The following is a 16,482-nucleotide window of genomic DNA, read 5'->3' as shown; positions in this document are numbered from 1 at the left end:
TCTGAAAAGGCAAGGCAGTTGCATGCTGATCTCATAAAGAAAATGTCTGCAATGAGTGCTGATGTTAGAGAATTTAAGGCCAGCAAAGGCTGGTTTGAGAGATTTAACCCTTTCAGGGTCCAAGGCCCAAATCTGAAGTGGTGCCCCAGTGTCCAAGAATTTTCCCAAAAAATTTTTTTTATTTTTTCTTATGAAATGGTAGAGAATCTTTTTGCGAAGGTAATAAAACAAAAAGTACGAAATTTGATGGAAAATTGACGAAATTATGTTCTCGCGAATTTTGATGTGTCAGCGATATTTACGAATCGGCGATTTTGCCGACTTTGACTTCCATTTTAGGCCAATTACATCATTCCAGTCGACCAAATTCTTAGCTATTTTACTAGTATTACTTCTATTCTATCGATTGAGCACAAGAAATCGCCAAGTCAACTGTTTCAACTACAAAATAAAGTGATCGGAAATTGGTAATTTGGCCAATTTAACACAAAGTTCAAAATATTCCAATTTCAAAATAGCATCCAGAATAAACAATGTAGGCATTCCTGGCACTAAACTAACATTTCCTCGGTTCATTAGTTACGTTTTGAGGCTTTACAAATAAATCCCATTTTTATTTTTTATTTACATAATGAATTTTTATTCACACCAAAAAATAGAAGATTTACTGTTATGCAATATTGTAATAATTGTATAAATATCATCACCACATTTGTGAATGTGTATTAGATATACCAGCTGGCGTGTATTAGACGTGTGAGGTCGTTTGTTTACTCTTGAACATCGACAAAAATTTAACATTTCTGCTACTTTGAGCTCAGTTTCAAGCCATTTCCGGTGCAAAAACCAATCAAAATCATCTCTATTTCTGTAATATGTCTTCCATTCTATCAAATGAGACCAAGAAATTGCAAATACAACTATAAAAAACATACGAAAAAACACTGCAAAGTTGCTGTTTTAATCGAAAATCTTGGTTTCAGTTTTTTTCTCTCATTATACACAGTGTGCTGCAGGATTTGTTTTATGTGGTGCACACATACCACATAGATGTATTCTCTCATATCTAGGCCCAAGTGTACCACTCACAGTTTATCAGAGTGAGCTGAGCTCATGACGTAGATCTACGGTTTGGACACTGAACGCAAAGCCGTAGATCTACGGGACAGACCCTGAAAGGGTTAAGAAGCATAATGGCATACACAGTTTGGTAAGGCATGGTGAGCCTGCCAGTTCTGACAAATATTAGGCTGATAAATATGTGCATGAATTCAAGGGGTACACAGAGGCTGAAGAATTAAAACCCCAAAGAGTGTTCAACTGTGACGAAACAAGCCTCTTTAGGAAGAAAATGCCAAGGAGGACCTACATCACGCAGGAGGAAAAGGTACTACCAGGACACAAGCTTATGAAAGACAGGCTTACTCTTTTGTTCTGTAGTAATGCTAGTGGGAATTTCAAAGTGAAGCCTTTACTAGTGTATCACTCTGAAAATCCCGGAGTGTTCAAGAAAAACAGTGTTGCCAAGAGTAAATTGTGTGTGATGTGGAAGGCAGTAAGGCATGGGTCACAAGGGAAATTTTCCTTGATTGGTTCAATGAAGTGTTTGGCCCCAGTGAAGAAATACCTCCTGGAAAATAAATTGGAACTCAAGTGCCTCCTGCTAATGGACAATGCACCTGCTCATCCTCCAGACTTGGATGACCAAATGGTGGAGGAGTTTTGTATCATCACAGTGAAGTTCTTGCCCCGTAATACCACTCCTCTCATCCAGCCCATGGACCAGCAGATCATTTCAAACTTCAAAAGACTCTACACCAAAGCAATGTTTCAAAGGTGCTTTGATGTGACCTCAGACACTCAATTGACCCTAAAAGAGTTTTGGAAAGATCTTACCAGTATCCTCCATTGCATAAACCTTAAAGGTAAGGCTTAGGAGGGAGTGACTTCCAGGACTTTGAACTCTGCTTGAAGAAATCTGTGGCCAGATTGTGTCCAAAAGAGGGATTTTGAAGGGTTTAGGGCTGACCCTGAGGACCCTATGCCAGTTGTGGAATCTATTGTGGCATTGGGGAATTCCATGGGGTTGGATGTGATTAGCGAGGATGTGGAAGAGTTGGTGGAGGACCACAATGAAGAGCTAACCACTGAAGAGCTGCAAGAGCTTCATCTGGAAAAGCAACAGATTACAGCTCAGAAAACTGCTTCAGAGGAGGAGGGGGAGAGATGGAAGAAGATGCCTTCTTCAGAGATTAAGGAGATTTGTGCAATGTGGAGTAGGATGGAAAGATTTGTGGAGGAACATCACCCTAACAAAGCTCTTGCAAGCCGTGTCGGCAACATGTACAATGACAATGTCTTGTCCTATTTTAGGGAAATTTTAAAGAGACGCCAGAAAGAGAGCTCTCTGGACAAATATTTAGTGCCACAGGTGTGCAGTGACTCTCAAGCTGGTCCTAGTGGCATTTAACCCTTTCAGGGTACGTCCCGTAGATCTATGGCTTTACGTTCAGGGTCCAAACCGTAGATCTACGTCATGAGCTCAGCTCACTCTGATAAACTGTGAGTGGTACATTTGGGCCTAGATATGAGAGAATACATCTATGTGGTATGTGTGCACCACATAAAACAGATCCTGCAGCACACTGTGTATAATGAGAGAAAAAAACTGAAATCATGATTTTTCGATTAAAACAGCGACTTTGCAGTGTTTTTTCGTATGTTTTTTATAGCTATATTTTCGATTTCTTGGTCTCATTTGATAGAATGGAAGACATATTACAGAAATAGAGATGATTTTGATTGGTTTTAGCACTAGAAATGGCTTGAAACTGAGCTCAAAGTAGCAGAAATGTTAAATTTTTGCCGATATTCAAGAGTAAACAAACGACCTCACACGTCTAATACATGCCAGCTGGTGGGTCTAATATGCATTCACAAATATGGTGATGATATTTATACAATTATTACAGTATTGCATAACAGTAAATCTTCTATTTTTTGGTGTGAATAAAAATTCATTATGTGAATAAAAAATCAAAATGGAATTTATTTGTAAAGCCTCAAAACGTAACTAATGAACAGAGGAAATGTTAGTTTAGTTCCAGGAATACCTACATTGTTTATTCTGGACCCCATTTTGAAATTAGAATATTTTGAACGTTGTGTTAAATTGGCCAAATTAACAATTTCCGATCACTTTAATTTGTAGTTGAAACAGTTGACTTGGCGATTTCTTGTGCTCAATCGATAGAATAGAAGTAATACTAGTGAAATAGCTAAGAATTTGGTTGACTGGAATAATGTAATTGGCCTAAAATGGGAGTCAAAGTCGGCAAAATCGCCGATTCGTAAATAACGCTGACACATCAAAATTCGCGAGAGCATAATTTCGTCAATTTTCCATCAAATTTCGTACTTTTTGTTTTATTACCTTCACAAAAAGATTCTCTAAAATTTCATAAGAAAAAATAACAATTTTTTTTTTTAAATTCTTGGACACTGGGGCACCACTTCATATTTGGGCCTTGGACCCTGAAGGGGTTAAAAACAAAGAAGGGAAGTAACCCCAGAAAAACACTTGGTACCTAAAGTCTTCATGGAAGGGGATTTCCCTTTCAAACAGTAATTAATCCATCCTCTCCCCTCCTATGTTCCACACAGTAAGCAGAATCTTCAATAAAGGTAAGTGTCATGCTATTATTGTTTCTTTTTCAGGCATACCAGTGTTGCTGAATAACTTACTGACTTGACTGAATGACTTACTGACTTGACTGACTGACTTACAGTTAGACTTTTTCACTGAAGAGGACACCGAAACGGTGTCTAGAGCAGCTGATGCCTTACTGTCAGTTGTATAATGTACTGAAGGGTAAAACAGAACAGAAATCCATTACAGAATTTATACACACTCCAATACAACCATCGACTTAAGTACCAGTACCTCTACCATCCACCTCAGTCCAGTAGGACCACAGCATAACTCTCCACTCTCTTCACAATCATCCACAAACACCATCCAAGGTTCCACTGTAAGTATAATCTGCACTAGAAGAATGAAACTCATAATAACGTTTCTGTCCAACTTGGACCATTAACAAATTATAGTGTGACTTGTTAATGGTTCAAGTCGGACTGAAACATCACAAATTTGGGTCTCCTAAGTGCTGGTTATTCGTGAACAGTACTGTACAACTAATGAAAATATTTGTGGAAGCTATTTGAAATAAAATTCCATATTTCTATCCTTATTACAGTATGCAGGTATATTAATCTAAGGCCTTTCCTTGTGTAAATAATGCATGCTCCACAGCATCTGTTGGGCATTCAGTTAATTTATCATAATATGTATGCCCACTAAACAAGTATTTATGAATAATATCTAGTACAGTATGTACTAGATATAGTAACTGCATAATAAAACTAAAAAATACTATATATATATATATATATATATATATATATATATATATATGTGTGTGTGTGTGTGTGTGTGTGTGTGTGTGTGTGTGTGTGTGTGTGTGTGTGTGTGTGTGTGTGTGTGTGTGTGTGTGTGTGTAAAATACTATATATTGTAGCAATGTGGAAACTAGGTAGCATAAATTCCATGTCCCATCATTAAAGAAAAGTAAAGCAGTAACTTAAATATTACTAATTAGTAGTAGTATCAACACCATAATGATTAACACAATAAGTAACACCAGTGCCAAGTTTTACCACCTGAAAATACAATAACCAAGGGTTGAATGGTTAAAAAAAAAATCTATTCAACTGTCCCTTCCTATTCGTCTTCCCCATTTTCCCTACTTGCCCACCATCAACTACCTTACCATCCCCTCCAGTCTCCCCCACTTCTCTACCCCATTACCTGCCAGGAGGGAAAGGAAAAAGGGAGAAGGGCATATGCAAAAGGGGAGAGGACAGCATGGGAGAGAAGGGAAAATCCCTTTACACTTGAGTTATCAACAATTTCAGCTAGTGTGCCTTTATGCCCTTCTCTTTCTCTTGGACCTCCTGCTCATCCACCCATCCCCCTCCACTCTTGGATTTACCAATGTATTGCGTAAATGTACAAACCTTCACACCCGCCCAACCCTCGCCACCCCACACCCACACATCAAGCACCATCACACTTCACCGGTAACTCATTCTCGCACCACGAGTGATAATAATAATAATAATAATAATAATAATAATAATAATAATAATAATAATAATAATAATAATAATAATAATAATATATTTCTACAAGCACATGTACAAGGTATAAAGACCTAGTTGACATCAATAACATACTACTATATAGAAAGCCCCTGGTTATGCAGAGCATTTCGGGCAAATTAGGTCAATTTTGTACCCAGGATGCGACCCACACCCAGGTACCTGTTTTACTAATAAGTGAACATGGACAGCAGGTGTCTTAAGGAAACACTTCCTAATGTTTTCACCAGTACCGAGGATCGATCCTCGGACCTCAGTGTGTGAGCTGAGTACTATAGCAATCGAGCTATGGGACACCCCGTATATAGATTTTAACGTTATATGGTAACACGGCCAGACGAGGTGGTTAAATATGTTATATAACTTCTAAATCTATATGACTTGCAAGTCTATGGAAAAAAATACAAAACTGAAGTTAGTCACCAAACAATAAAATTAATGCAACAAAATGATGGATTGCATCAGGAGTAAGAGTAGGGGACGGGGGGGGGGGATGTTAAGTAACTTTGTAGCGAGACATTTGATTCTCAACTGAAAGATCCCAGGTTTGAATCCCGGGCTAGCGAAACGTACGAGTTTTTCTTAAACTTCTGTTGCCCCCTCACATAATAGCAAAAACTGGCACCTGAGTTTTAGCAGATTGTTGCGGGCAGCATCCAAGAAAAAATGTGTAAAAAACTGCTATCCTCTGAAAGAATTCAAGCGTCGGGTAAAAGGTATACTTGTAACGGCGTGTACATAATGAGTAAAAACTAGTCAGAGTAGCAGTAGTGTATGACCAGTCTCACCACTAAAACGTCACCAAGAAACACACTAAGCCAAACTGTACAAGATCTGAGAAAGCAAGGGGATATGAGAGCCCTGAAACCAGTTCTCATTTAACTACGTCAATCTGGCGTCATATTCGATGTCAATTTCTTAAAATTTCCACTTTTTCCTGAAATGCAAGGTTCCTCATCTCACTACAAAGAGAAGCCCGTCCATAACTAGGGTGTTGTCATGACAAGGATGATGAAAAAATAATAGCAAGGTGATGTTTGTAAAAGAAAAACGAGACGTTGTTAAAGGTCCACATCAGTATAAATTATTATTATAATCAAGGGGAAGCGCTAAACCCGTAGGATTATACAGCGCCTGGGAGGGATGTGGAAGGCATTCAGGCTTAATTCGGGGAACTGGAGCACAGATCCAATTCCCTAATCAAGAGCCCCTCACCAACATCAAGGAACCTTCCCTGAGGGGACATCAGTATAAAGATAAGGACAGAGTGGCAAAGGAGGATTGTAAGGAGCTCGGAAGCGATTTGGAGGATTATGAGGACGTCTAACAGTCATCAAGGAAGGTAGTACCTGAGTCATGATACTGATATAACCTGTGCGAGCACACACACGTACCTGTGAGTAGTCGCCTGTAGTGGGCGAAAGTTCACAAGTTTGTCTCTTATGCGTAGGTTATTTATGTATTGTTCCAGTCACGTTAGTGTGCATTTTAATTCGTTATCCAGGAAAAAGACCCCAATAAAACAAACCACAATGTTTAGCTTTCTTGGTATATACCAGCCACGAGTTTTCAGCCCACAAGCCCTTAATTTTGTATATATTATGGACTTTGTATTAGTAATAATATTGCTATGCTTTTCAAAAAACACGGAGTGTGTATCTTACTTACTAAATTACAAACAAAATTAAATTGATTGAAGACAGTGTTAGTGTCCGTTAGCAAGCATTACTGGAGGCACTAACATTGCCACAGAATTGGTTAACATCATGAAGTAATCATTGGAGCCTCACACGCAGCCGCTTGCCACCAGTGACCGCAGACGAGCCTAGGCTGCTAGTCTTGTACGCACTCTTTCCTTCCTCCTGCTGCCAGGGGTATAAATCCTTTTACAAGTTTTGCTTATTTACGATTAACTGTATGTAGATACGAGGTATTAAGGTTAAGTAACTAAATCTTGCCCTACATCGATTAACTAATTATTTTTTGTCTTAGTTTAGATCATGCCAACCCCTGCCTCGTGTTATGCACGAGGCAGGAGTTGGCAGGGGAGGACAAGTGTCTTGTATAAACTATCCATGTGGCGTGGGTTAGCAGGGGAAGGGAATATGCAACAGGGTTAAAGTCTTGTATAAATTATCCACACAGCGTGGGTTAGCAGAGGGGTAAGAGCCAAGAGGGTCAATAGTCTTATACAAACTATCCACACTGCGGAGATTGGCAGGGGAATAAGTGTCAGTAGCGTCTTGGATACCCTTTAAAAAAAGGGGGAGGACACTTAATAAAATTTAATTGGGAAATCCATCACACTCACAAAAAATAGTGTAAATTGTGATTATAACAATGAGATAACTCAGATAAAATTATACATATACAGAAAATAAAATAATAGGAATGAGAATGCTACTCAAACCACTCATTTGTTGTCCCTAACTGAATTTGGTGGACCACCATTAAAACCGAGACTCGGGTAAAATCAGGACGAATGGTATACTTAACAAGGAGGGAGCTGACAAGTCTCAAAAGCTACTTACATAAATTATCCACAGATATCCACAAGGCGGAGATTGGTAGTGGGATAAGGGGGCCAGTAGCGTCTGATATAATGGTCTCAGTATATCCACCAGGCGGGGGGTGAGTACTGATAAGGATAGGGGAGGGGGAAGGTCAATAGTATCTCATAGGTAGTGATAGTTGTTGTTCCGATGCCCTTGTTCAGTTTGAACACTTAGCATTATGTAGGTTGCAAAGCAGCAGCTCATCGTCGCTTGTTAGTCAAACGCATCGTCAGAGACTTGATTCCAAGGTAACCTGTAATGTAGTCAGTCAGCCGAGGAGTTCTTTTCCCCGGTAAACCCACTGCACAGCTAAGTCAATACGAACCTCCCTGGTATGTACCTGCTGTTGGTTCCGGGGATCATCGCTCCCACGACCCGCTCTCAAACCAATCTTGTTGACAGAGTGACTAGTCAAGCTACTGGTGCTTGAGCACAGATCGAAGCAAGAGCCACAACCTGCTGATCAGGAAGTCTGGGAGGTACAATGGATGGTACAAACTTATCACAAAGGAAAACTAAATCAAGTGTGTTTACCATACTAAACAACAAGGGAAAAGCGCAACACTCGTCAAGATAAACTCTCGGCAATTAAAGTTTATTTATGATGAATATTGGAAGTTAATCTTGTGTTGTCATATATGATTAATTGTACACCACAATTAATGGGTAGTAGCCAGGAGATAAGCTCAGTAATCCCAAGCACTTGAGAATGGAGAAAAATAACAATCATTAGAAGAGTATAATTCACTATTACATGATCTAGTCATCGCCAAAACTGTATAATCCTTGGAGATAAATGGTATAAAATACCGACAGGACGGAACAGTAGACAAATGCATTATACCGTGTGCTTACTTTTCCACTGCATAATCGTTGTCAGTAACACTATGTAATCTCAGGTAGTTGAAAATGAAATATAACCTTGGTGACTAAAGAACTTCTGTTTTCTCTAAGTGTTCAAACTGAACAAGGGCATCGGAACAACAACTATCACTACCTAAGTATTCACTGCGGGAGGCAACGATGTTGGCAGACGTAGGAGTGAAGACCTGATTAGCAGGTATAGGACAGCAATAGAGATAATTAGGAAGAAGGGTGGGAACCCTGTGATGTGTCATTTTGCCCAGGAGAGGAGTTGGCAATGAATGGTTGTCCAGGGCAACTGGCATCAACTGCTGGCTGGACAAACACTGTAAGGAAAATGCAGAAACATTCATTGACAACTGGGACCTCTTCTATGGCAGAAATGACATGTATGCCAGGGATGGAGTTCACTTATCTAGGTTTGGGGTGGGAACTAGAAATAGTGGTATGGGTTTTTGTGGAAAATCATTGTATTCTGAGTGTAGCGATAGTGTGAGTTTTAAGGAAACCAGTTATAGGCAGAATAAGGTAGAGTTATTGGTGAATATAGGAAAGCCAGTGGCATTAGGTGGCAAGGAGAGTAACAGGTATAGTGGAGTAACAGAAATCAACAGGAAGAGAAAAGAGAAGGGTTCTGAAAATATATTATACTAATAGTCGTAGTGCGAGAAATAAGATGGACGAATTGAGATTAGTTGCAAGTGCGGGTAACAATGATGATTTTGCCATAAATGAACCGTAATTTAATATGAAAAATCGGGACATGCCTGCTGAATGTCACATTCAGGGTTTTAAATTGTTTCAAGTACACAGAAGTATCAGGAAGGGGGGTGGGGTGGCACTCTATGTCCATGGTGCTCTTCGCACCTACTCCTAGGTTGAGGGACTGATTACCTCATCTTCTGTACATAGTCTACTGTCTTCAAGTTATGTCCTAGAATTTGTATTGATAAAGCCACTGGATGGCGAAACGTCTACAATAAAGATACCCAGATGTTGCACATGTGTCTTAATCTCAAGTTGTTGCATAAAAACGCGTATAAAGTCTGAAACACATACTGAGTCTGGGTAGAATTTTCAGAGGGGCATGAAAAATTGATTTTAGGCATGATATCCCGTCCCCCAAACTTGGATAGAGACCAAGGAAGACTACTGTGGGAGGAATTTGTTAGGGCCACAAGGCACAATAACGTTGTAATTCTAGGAGACTTTAAATTTAGTCAGATTGATTGGAATTTTTTGACTGGGAATTTAGAATCTAACAACTCTTTTAGTAGTTCAGGATTGTTTTTTGAAGCAGTTTGTGACAGACCCTAGAAGGGGAAATAACCTGCTTGACTTGGTTTTGGCAAACAATGAATCCCTTGTTAATAATTTAAAAATTTCAGAGGAACTTGGAGCTAGCGACCACAAATCAATTACCTTTAGCATTGAATGGAAGTATGATAGTTGGGATAACTCAGTAACAGTCCCAGATTTTCATTGTTGGTGCAGTGGCTACTGAAAAAGGCTTGATTTCATATGCTAACAAGGGGTGTTAGTATTTCTGTTTCTCTTAGCAGATTACAATGGACTTAGAGAACACTTATCATCTGTTAACTGAGGTAACGAAGAGAGCTATCAATAAGAGAGTTTTCTAAACACTATACATGCTGCCCAAAGAACTTTTATCCCATATAAAGAAATTAGATCGAATAGAAATGACTCAAAATGGATGAATAATAGGCTCAAATATCTTTTAGGATAGAAAAAAGGAATTTATAGGCGCATTAAAAGAGGTGAGGGTTATCTTATGAATCAGTATATTGACATTAAGAGGGACGTTAAAAAGGGGATAAGAAAAGCTAAAAGGGACTATGAAATTAAAGTTGCTCGGGATTCGAAAACTAACCCAAAAGGTTTTTTCCAGGTTTATAGAACAAAAGTTAGAGATAAGATAGGTCCCCTTAAAAATAACTCTGGGCATCTTACTGACAAAGAGAATGAAATGTGCACCATTCTTAATAATTATTTTCTCACTGTTTTCACTCAGGAAGACACTAACAATATCCCAGTAATTAATTTTTATAGTGGGCTTGAAGACGATAAATTATGCAATATCATAGTCACTAGCGAAATGGTTATCAAACAGATAGACCGATTGAAGCAAAATAAATCCCCGGGCCCTGATGAACTTTTTTCAAGGGTTCTTAAAGAGTGCAAAATGGAACTTTGTGAATCACTGACTAATATTTTTAATATGTGGAAGATGGCTAATGTAATTCCTATTTTTAAAGCAGAGAACAAGTCGTTACCGTCAAATTACCGCCCAATAAGCCTGACCTCAATCGTAGGCAAATTACAAGAGTCAATTATAGCCGATATTATAAGAAGCCACCTGGATAAGCATAATTTGATTAATGATACTCAGCATGGATTCACGAAGGGGCGTTCCTACCTAATTTATTAACCTTCTTCAGCAAAGCTTTTGAGGCCGTTCATCATGATAGAGCACCGCACCAAAGACTGTTAAAGAAAGTGGCAGCTCATGGCATTGGGGGAAAAGTGCTGTCATGGATCGAGTCATGGCTCACCAATAGGAAGAAGAGAGTATGATTAAATGGGGTTAAATTCGAGTGGGGATCTGTAACAAGTGGCATTCCACAGAGATCTTTCTTGGGCCCGTTGTTGTTTATTATATATATATCAGTGACCTTCATGAGGGAATTACTAGTGATATGAGCAAATTCGCCGATGACACAAAGATAGGTAGGATAACTGATTCAAACGTAGATGTCACAGAACTTCAGGAGGATTTAGACAAACTCAATTCATGGTCATAAAAGTGGCAGATGCATTTCAATGTAGATAAATTCAAGGTACTGAAGCTCGGCAGGGTCCATAACCCTAGCACATATAAGTTAAATAACATAGAACTTAGCCATACAGATTGTGAAAAGGACTTGGGGGTTATGGTAAGCAGCAACCTTAAACCAAGACAGCAATGCCTAAGCGTACGTAGTAAGACAAACAGATTACTAGGATTTATATCAAGAAGTGTAAGCAACAGAAGTCCAGAGGTCATACTACAGCTTTATACATCATTAGTAAGGCCTCACCTAGATTATGCAGCTCAGTTCTGGTCTCCATATTACAGAATGGATATAAATTCGTTAGAAAACATTCAGCGAAGAATGACAAAATTAATTCATAGCATTAGAAATCTTCCGTATGAAGAAAGATTTAAGTCCCTTAAATTACATTCACTTGTAAGACGAAGAATGAGGGGAGACATGATCGAAGTGTACAAGTGGAAGATGGGTATTAACATAGAGGATATAAATAAGGTCTTACGGGCTTAGAGAACACTTATCATCTGTTGACTGGGGTAACGAAGAGAGCTATCAATATGACAGTTTTCTGAACACTATACATGCTGCCCAAAGAACATTTATACTTTATAAAGAAATTAGATCAAACAGAAATGATCCAAAATGGATGAATAATAGGCTCAAATATCTTTTACGGCATAAGAAAGGAATTTACAGGCGCATCAAAAGTGGCGAGAGTCATCTTATGAATCAGTATATTGACATTAAGAGGGACGTTAAAAAGGGGATAAGAAGGGCTAAACGGGAATATGAAATTAAAGTTGCCAGGGATTCGAAAACTAACCCACAAAGATTTTTCCAGGTGTATAGAACAAAAGTTAGAGATAAGATAGGTCCCCTTAAAAATAACTCTGGGCATCTTACTGACAGAGAGAACGAAATGTGCTTGATTTTAAATAATTATTCTTTGGCTCCCGAGGGAGAAAGGTTTCTACAATGATTCGACATATGCTGCTCAAGCACTCTTCTGGTCAGTTCATCTGGCGCATCTCATAATCGACAACACCGTATGTACTCCTAACTGTGGACACTAGCGAGGAGGAGGGTATGTCGTTATCACGGGCAACAGCTTGTCTGGTTCGTTGACTCCATGGTACACTAGTGTGGCCGCAGTCATCTCTGGGTCCTCTTCGGGAAGGGATATCAGTGCTAGTTGCCTGCGCAGTGTCTCAGTAACTTCGCACTCCAGAAGATAGTGTGCTAGGGGCTCTGGACAACGTGCTGCCACATCTCCTCAGCCTTATCTACCATCATCTTGGCTGTGGGAAAACCCAGACGAAGCCGATGGATGGCGGTATACTGCGCTCTGGACCAGCTTCTATCATATGGAGGGAGTTCTCCCTGAGTCGCTGTTCGGTACCACTGTTGAGATGGTGTATCACCTAAGACCTCTTCCATAAGTTTCAATGCTCTGGAAGCCATCAATTTGGTCTGTCGTAGGCTGATGGGGACAGTAATCCCAACATGTGGATAGTCTGTTGCTGCCTTGGCTGCATCATCAGCCGCCTCATTTCCCCGGATGCCAGCATGGCTGGGGATCCAGTTCAATGTCGATTTGTTACCCTGAACCTCTAAGGCTGTCATTATGCTCAGGATCGATGTGATGAGGTGAACATTGTCCTGTGGCTGAGGATGGGAGAGGGCGTTGATTGCAGAGGTGGAATCAGCATGTATAACAGGTCGGAGTCGATGTCGTAGGGCGTGTGACAATGCCTGATGAATCGCCACCAGCTCAACTTGAAAGATCGTGCAGTAGTCAGGGAGTCGCCAGCCTTGTGTGTGACCATTGTGGTACAGTCCAGCTGCTGCTCTCTTCCTGTCAGGGTCGACAGAACCATCTGTGAAATACACTGCACACTAGTGTACCATGGAGTCAACGAACCAGACAAGCTGTTGCCCGTGATAACGACATATCCTCCTCCTCGCTAGTGTCCCCAGTTAGGAGTACATACGGTGTTGTCGATTATGAGATGCACCAGATGAACTGGCCAGAAGAGTGCTTGAGCAGCATATGTCGCATCATTGTAGAAACCTTTCTCCCTCGGGAGCGAGAGACGGGTCATCGCAAGATTGAGGCCCGTGCCAGGACTACGGTCTTGACGAACATTATACATACATACCTGCGCTGTACTTTCTACAAGACTGATGAACTGAACACATCGAATTCAGGCTGAGGGACCGATTACCTCAAACTCCTCTCATTATACCTTCCTGCTTTGTATAAGACTGATGAAGTCACTGTGTGGCGAAACGTTTCTTCAATAAAGATTCCCATGAAATTAAGACACATATGCAACATCTGGGTATCTTTATTGTAGACGTTTCGCCATCCAGTGGCTTTATCAATACAAATTCTAGGACATAACTTGAAGACAGTAGAACTATGTACAGAAGATGAGGTAATCAGTCCCACAACCTTGGAGTTGGTGCGAAGAGCACCGTAGTCGTGGAGAATCTCCACGACTACGGTGCTCTTCGCACCAACTCCTAGGTTGAGGGACTGATTACCTCATCTTCTGTACATAGTTCTACTGTCTTCAAGTTATGTCCTGGAATTTGTATTGATAAAGCCACTGGATGGCGAAACGTCTACAATAAAGATACCCAGATGTTGCATATGTGTCTTAATTTCATCTTGTCGGTATTATATGTCATTCTTACACAAAGATTCCCATGTTGTGTACGAATGGTATATAATACCGACAAGATGAGAGTAAGACACATGTGCAACATCTGGTTATCTTTATTGTAGACGTTTCGCCATCCAGTGGCTTTATCAATACAAATTCTAGGACATAACTTGAAGACAGTAGAACTATGTACAGAAGATGAGGTAATCAGTCCCTCAACCTAGGAGTAGGTGCGAACAGCACCATAGTCGTGGAGATTCTGAAGCAGAAGAAAGAATCCTGGCGCTTATATAGTAACGTCAGGTGTAGCAGACGAGGGCATATTCACTGGTAGGCGGGATTCCCCAGTGGAAGTAGGTCCTTCCCAAAGAGATGGGTTAGTTGTAGTAGTAGTTGTCGTAGTCGTGAAGGTTATGTACATGTCCTCAGAATTAAGATTCCATGATGTTGCAGTGTCTGACAAGTTGTGTACGAATGGTATATAATACCGACAAGATGAGAGTAAGACACATGTGCAACATCTGGTTATCTTTATTGTAGACGTTTCGCCATCCAGTGGCTTTATCAATACAAATTCTAGGACATAACTTGAAGACAGTAGAACTATGTACAGAAGATGAGGTAATCAGTCCCTCAACCTAGGAGTAGGTGCGAACAGCACCATAGTCGTGGAGATTCTGAAGCAGAAGAAAGAATCCTGGCGCTTATATAGTAACGTCAGGTGTAGCAGACGAGGGCATATTCACTGGTAGGCGGGATTCCCCAGTGGAAGTAGGTCCTTCCCAAAGAGATGGGTTAGTTGTACATAGTTCTACTGTCTTCAAGTTATGTCCTAGAATTTGTATTGATAAAGCCACTGGATGGCGAAACGTCTACAATAAAGATAACCAGATGTTGCACATGTGTCTTACTCTCATCTTGTCGGTATTATATACCATTCGTACACAACTTGTCAGACACTGCAACATCATGGAATCTTAATTCTGAGGACATGTACATAACCTTCACGACTACGACAACTACTACTACAACTAACCCATCTCTTTGGGAAGGACCTACTTCCACTGGGGAATCCCGCCTACCAGTGAATATGCCCTCGTCTGCTACACCTGACGTTACTATATAAGCGCCAGGATTCTTTCTTCTGCTTCAGAATCTCCACGACTATGGTGCTGTTCGCACCTACTCCTAGGTTGAGGGACTGATTACCTCATCTTCTGTACATAGTTCTACTGTCTTCAAGTTATGTCCTAGAATTTGTATTGATAAAGCCACTGGATGGCGAAACGTCTACAATAAAGATAACCAGATGTTGCACATGTGTCTTACTCTCATTCCCATGTTGCATAAGTGTCTCAATTCAAAGCATACGTAATAAGGCAAACAGATTACTGGGTTTATATCAAGAAGTGTAAACAACAGAAGTCCGGAGGTTATATTACAAATTTATATATCATTAGTAAGGCCTCACCTAGATTACGCAACTCAGTTCTGGTCTCCGTATTACAGAATGGATATTAATTCGCTAGCAAGCATTCAGCAAGGAATGACTAAATTAATACATAGCATTAGAAATCTTCCATATGAAGAAAGATCGAAGTCCCTTAAATTCCATTCACTTGTAAGACGAAGAATGGGGGGAGACATGATCGAGGTACACAAGTGGAAGATGGGTGTTAACAAAGGGGATATAAATAAGGTCTTGAGGATCTCTCTCCACGAGAGAACCCGCAATAACGGATTCAAATTAGATAAGTTTAGATTTCGAAAGGATATAGGAAAGTACTAGATTGGTAATAAGGTAGTTGATGAGTTTAACGGTCTAGTAGGGTTACCGAAGTTAAATCCTTGGGTAGTTTCAAATTTAGGTTGGATAAATACATGGGTGATAGGGGTTGGATTTGAGTGGGACTTGCACATAAGCAATTAGATTGATGGACTGAACACATCGACTCCAGGTTGAGGGACTGATTACCTCATTCTCCTCCTCTCCTTACGCCTTCCTCTTTGTATTGGACTGATGAAGCCACTGTGTGGCGAAACGTTTCCTGAATAAAGATTCCCATATGCTGCATAAGTGTCTCAATCTTCAAGAACTACAACTACCTATCATCCTGGGATATTGCTGTGATCATTTCATTTTTATATACAAGGTGGAAAATCTACCATCACATCTTACATGAACTTAATTTTTGTTCAGGCTGTGTTGGTAAACTAACGGAAGGCTTCGGTCAAATGACCAAAAGCTCCGCGGAGCGAGTCATTACATGACTAAGACCCGCGTCAGAAAATATTTCATATTTCTCCTTACAAACAACATACCATCACCTGCCTCAAACACCT

At 40.1% G+C, this 16,482-nt stretch overlaps 1 protein-coding gene across 24 annotated transcripts in view; it reads right to left on the bottom strand.

Moving 5' to 3' along the window:
- Window positions 1-16,482, bottom strand: part of syd (JNK-interacting protein syd) — a 517,229-nt gene that overhangs the window by 343,440 nt on the left and 157,307 nt on the right. The window lies entirely within an intron of this gene.

This window comes from Cherax quadricarinatus, chromosome 13, assembly GCF_038502225.1.
Source record: "Cherax quadricarinatus isolate ZL_2023a chromosome 13, ASM3850222v1, whole genome shotgun sequence".
Taxonomy (NCBI): domain Eukaryota; kingdom Metazoa; phylum Arthropoda; class Malacostraca; order Decapoda; family Parastacidae; genus Cherax; species Cherax quadricarinatus.
This window is presented reverse-complemented; position numbering and strand designations above follow the sequence as displayed.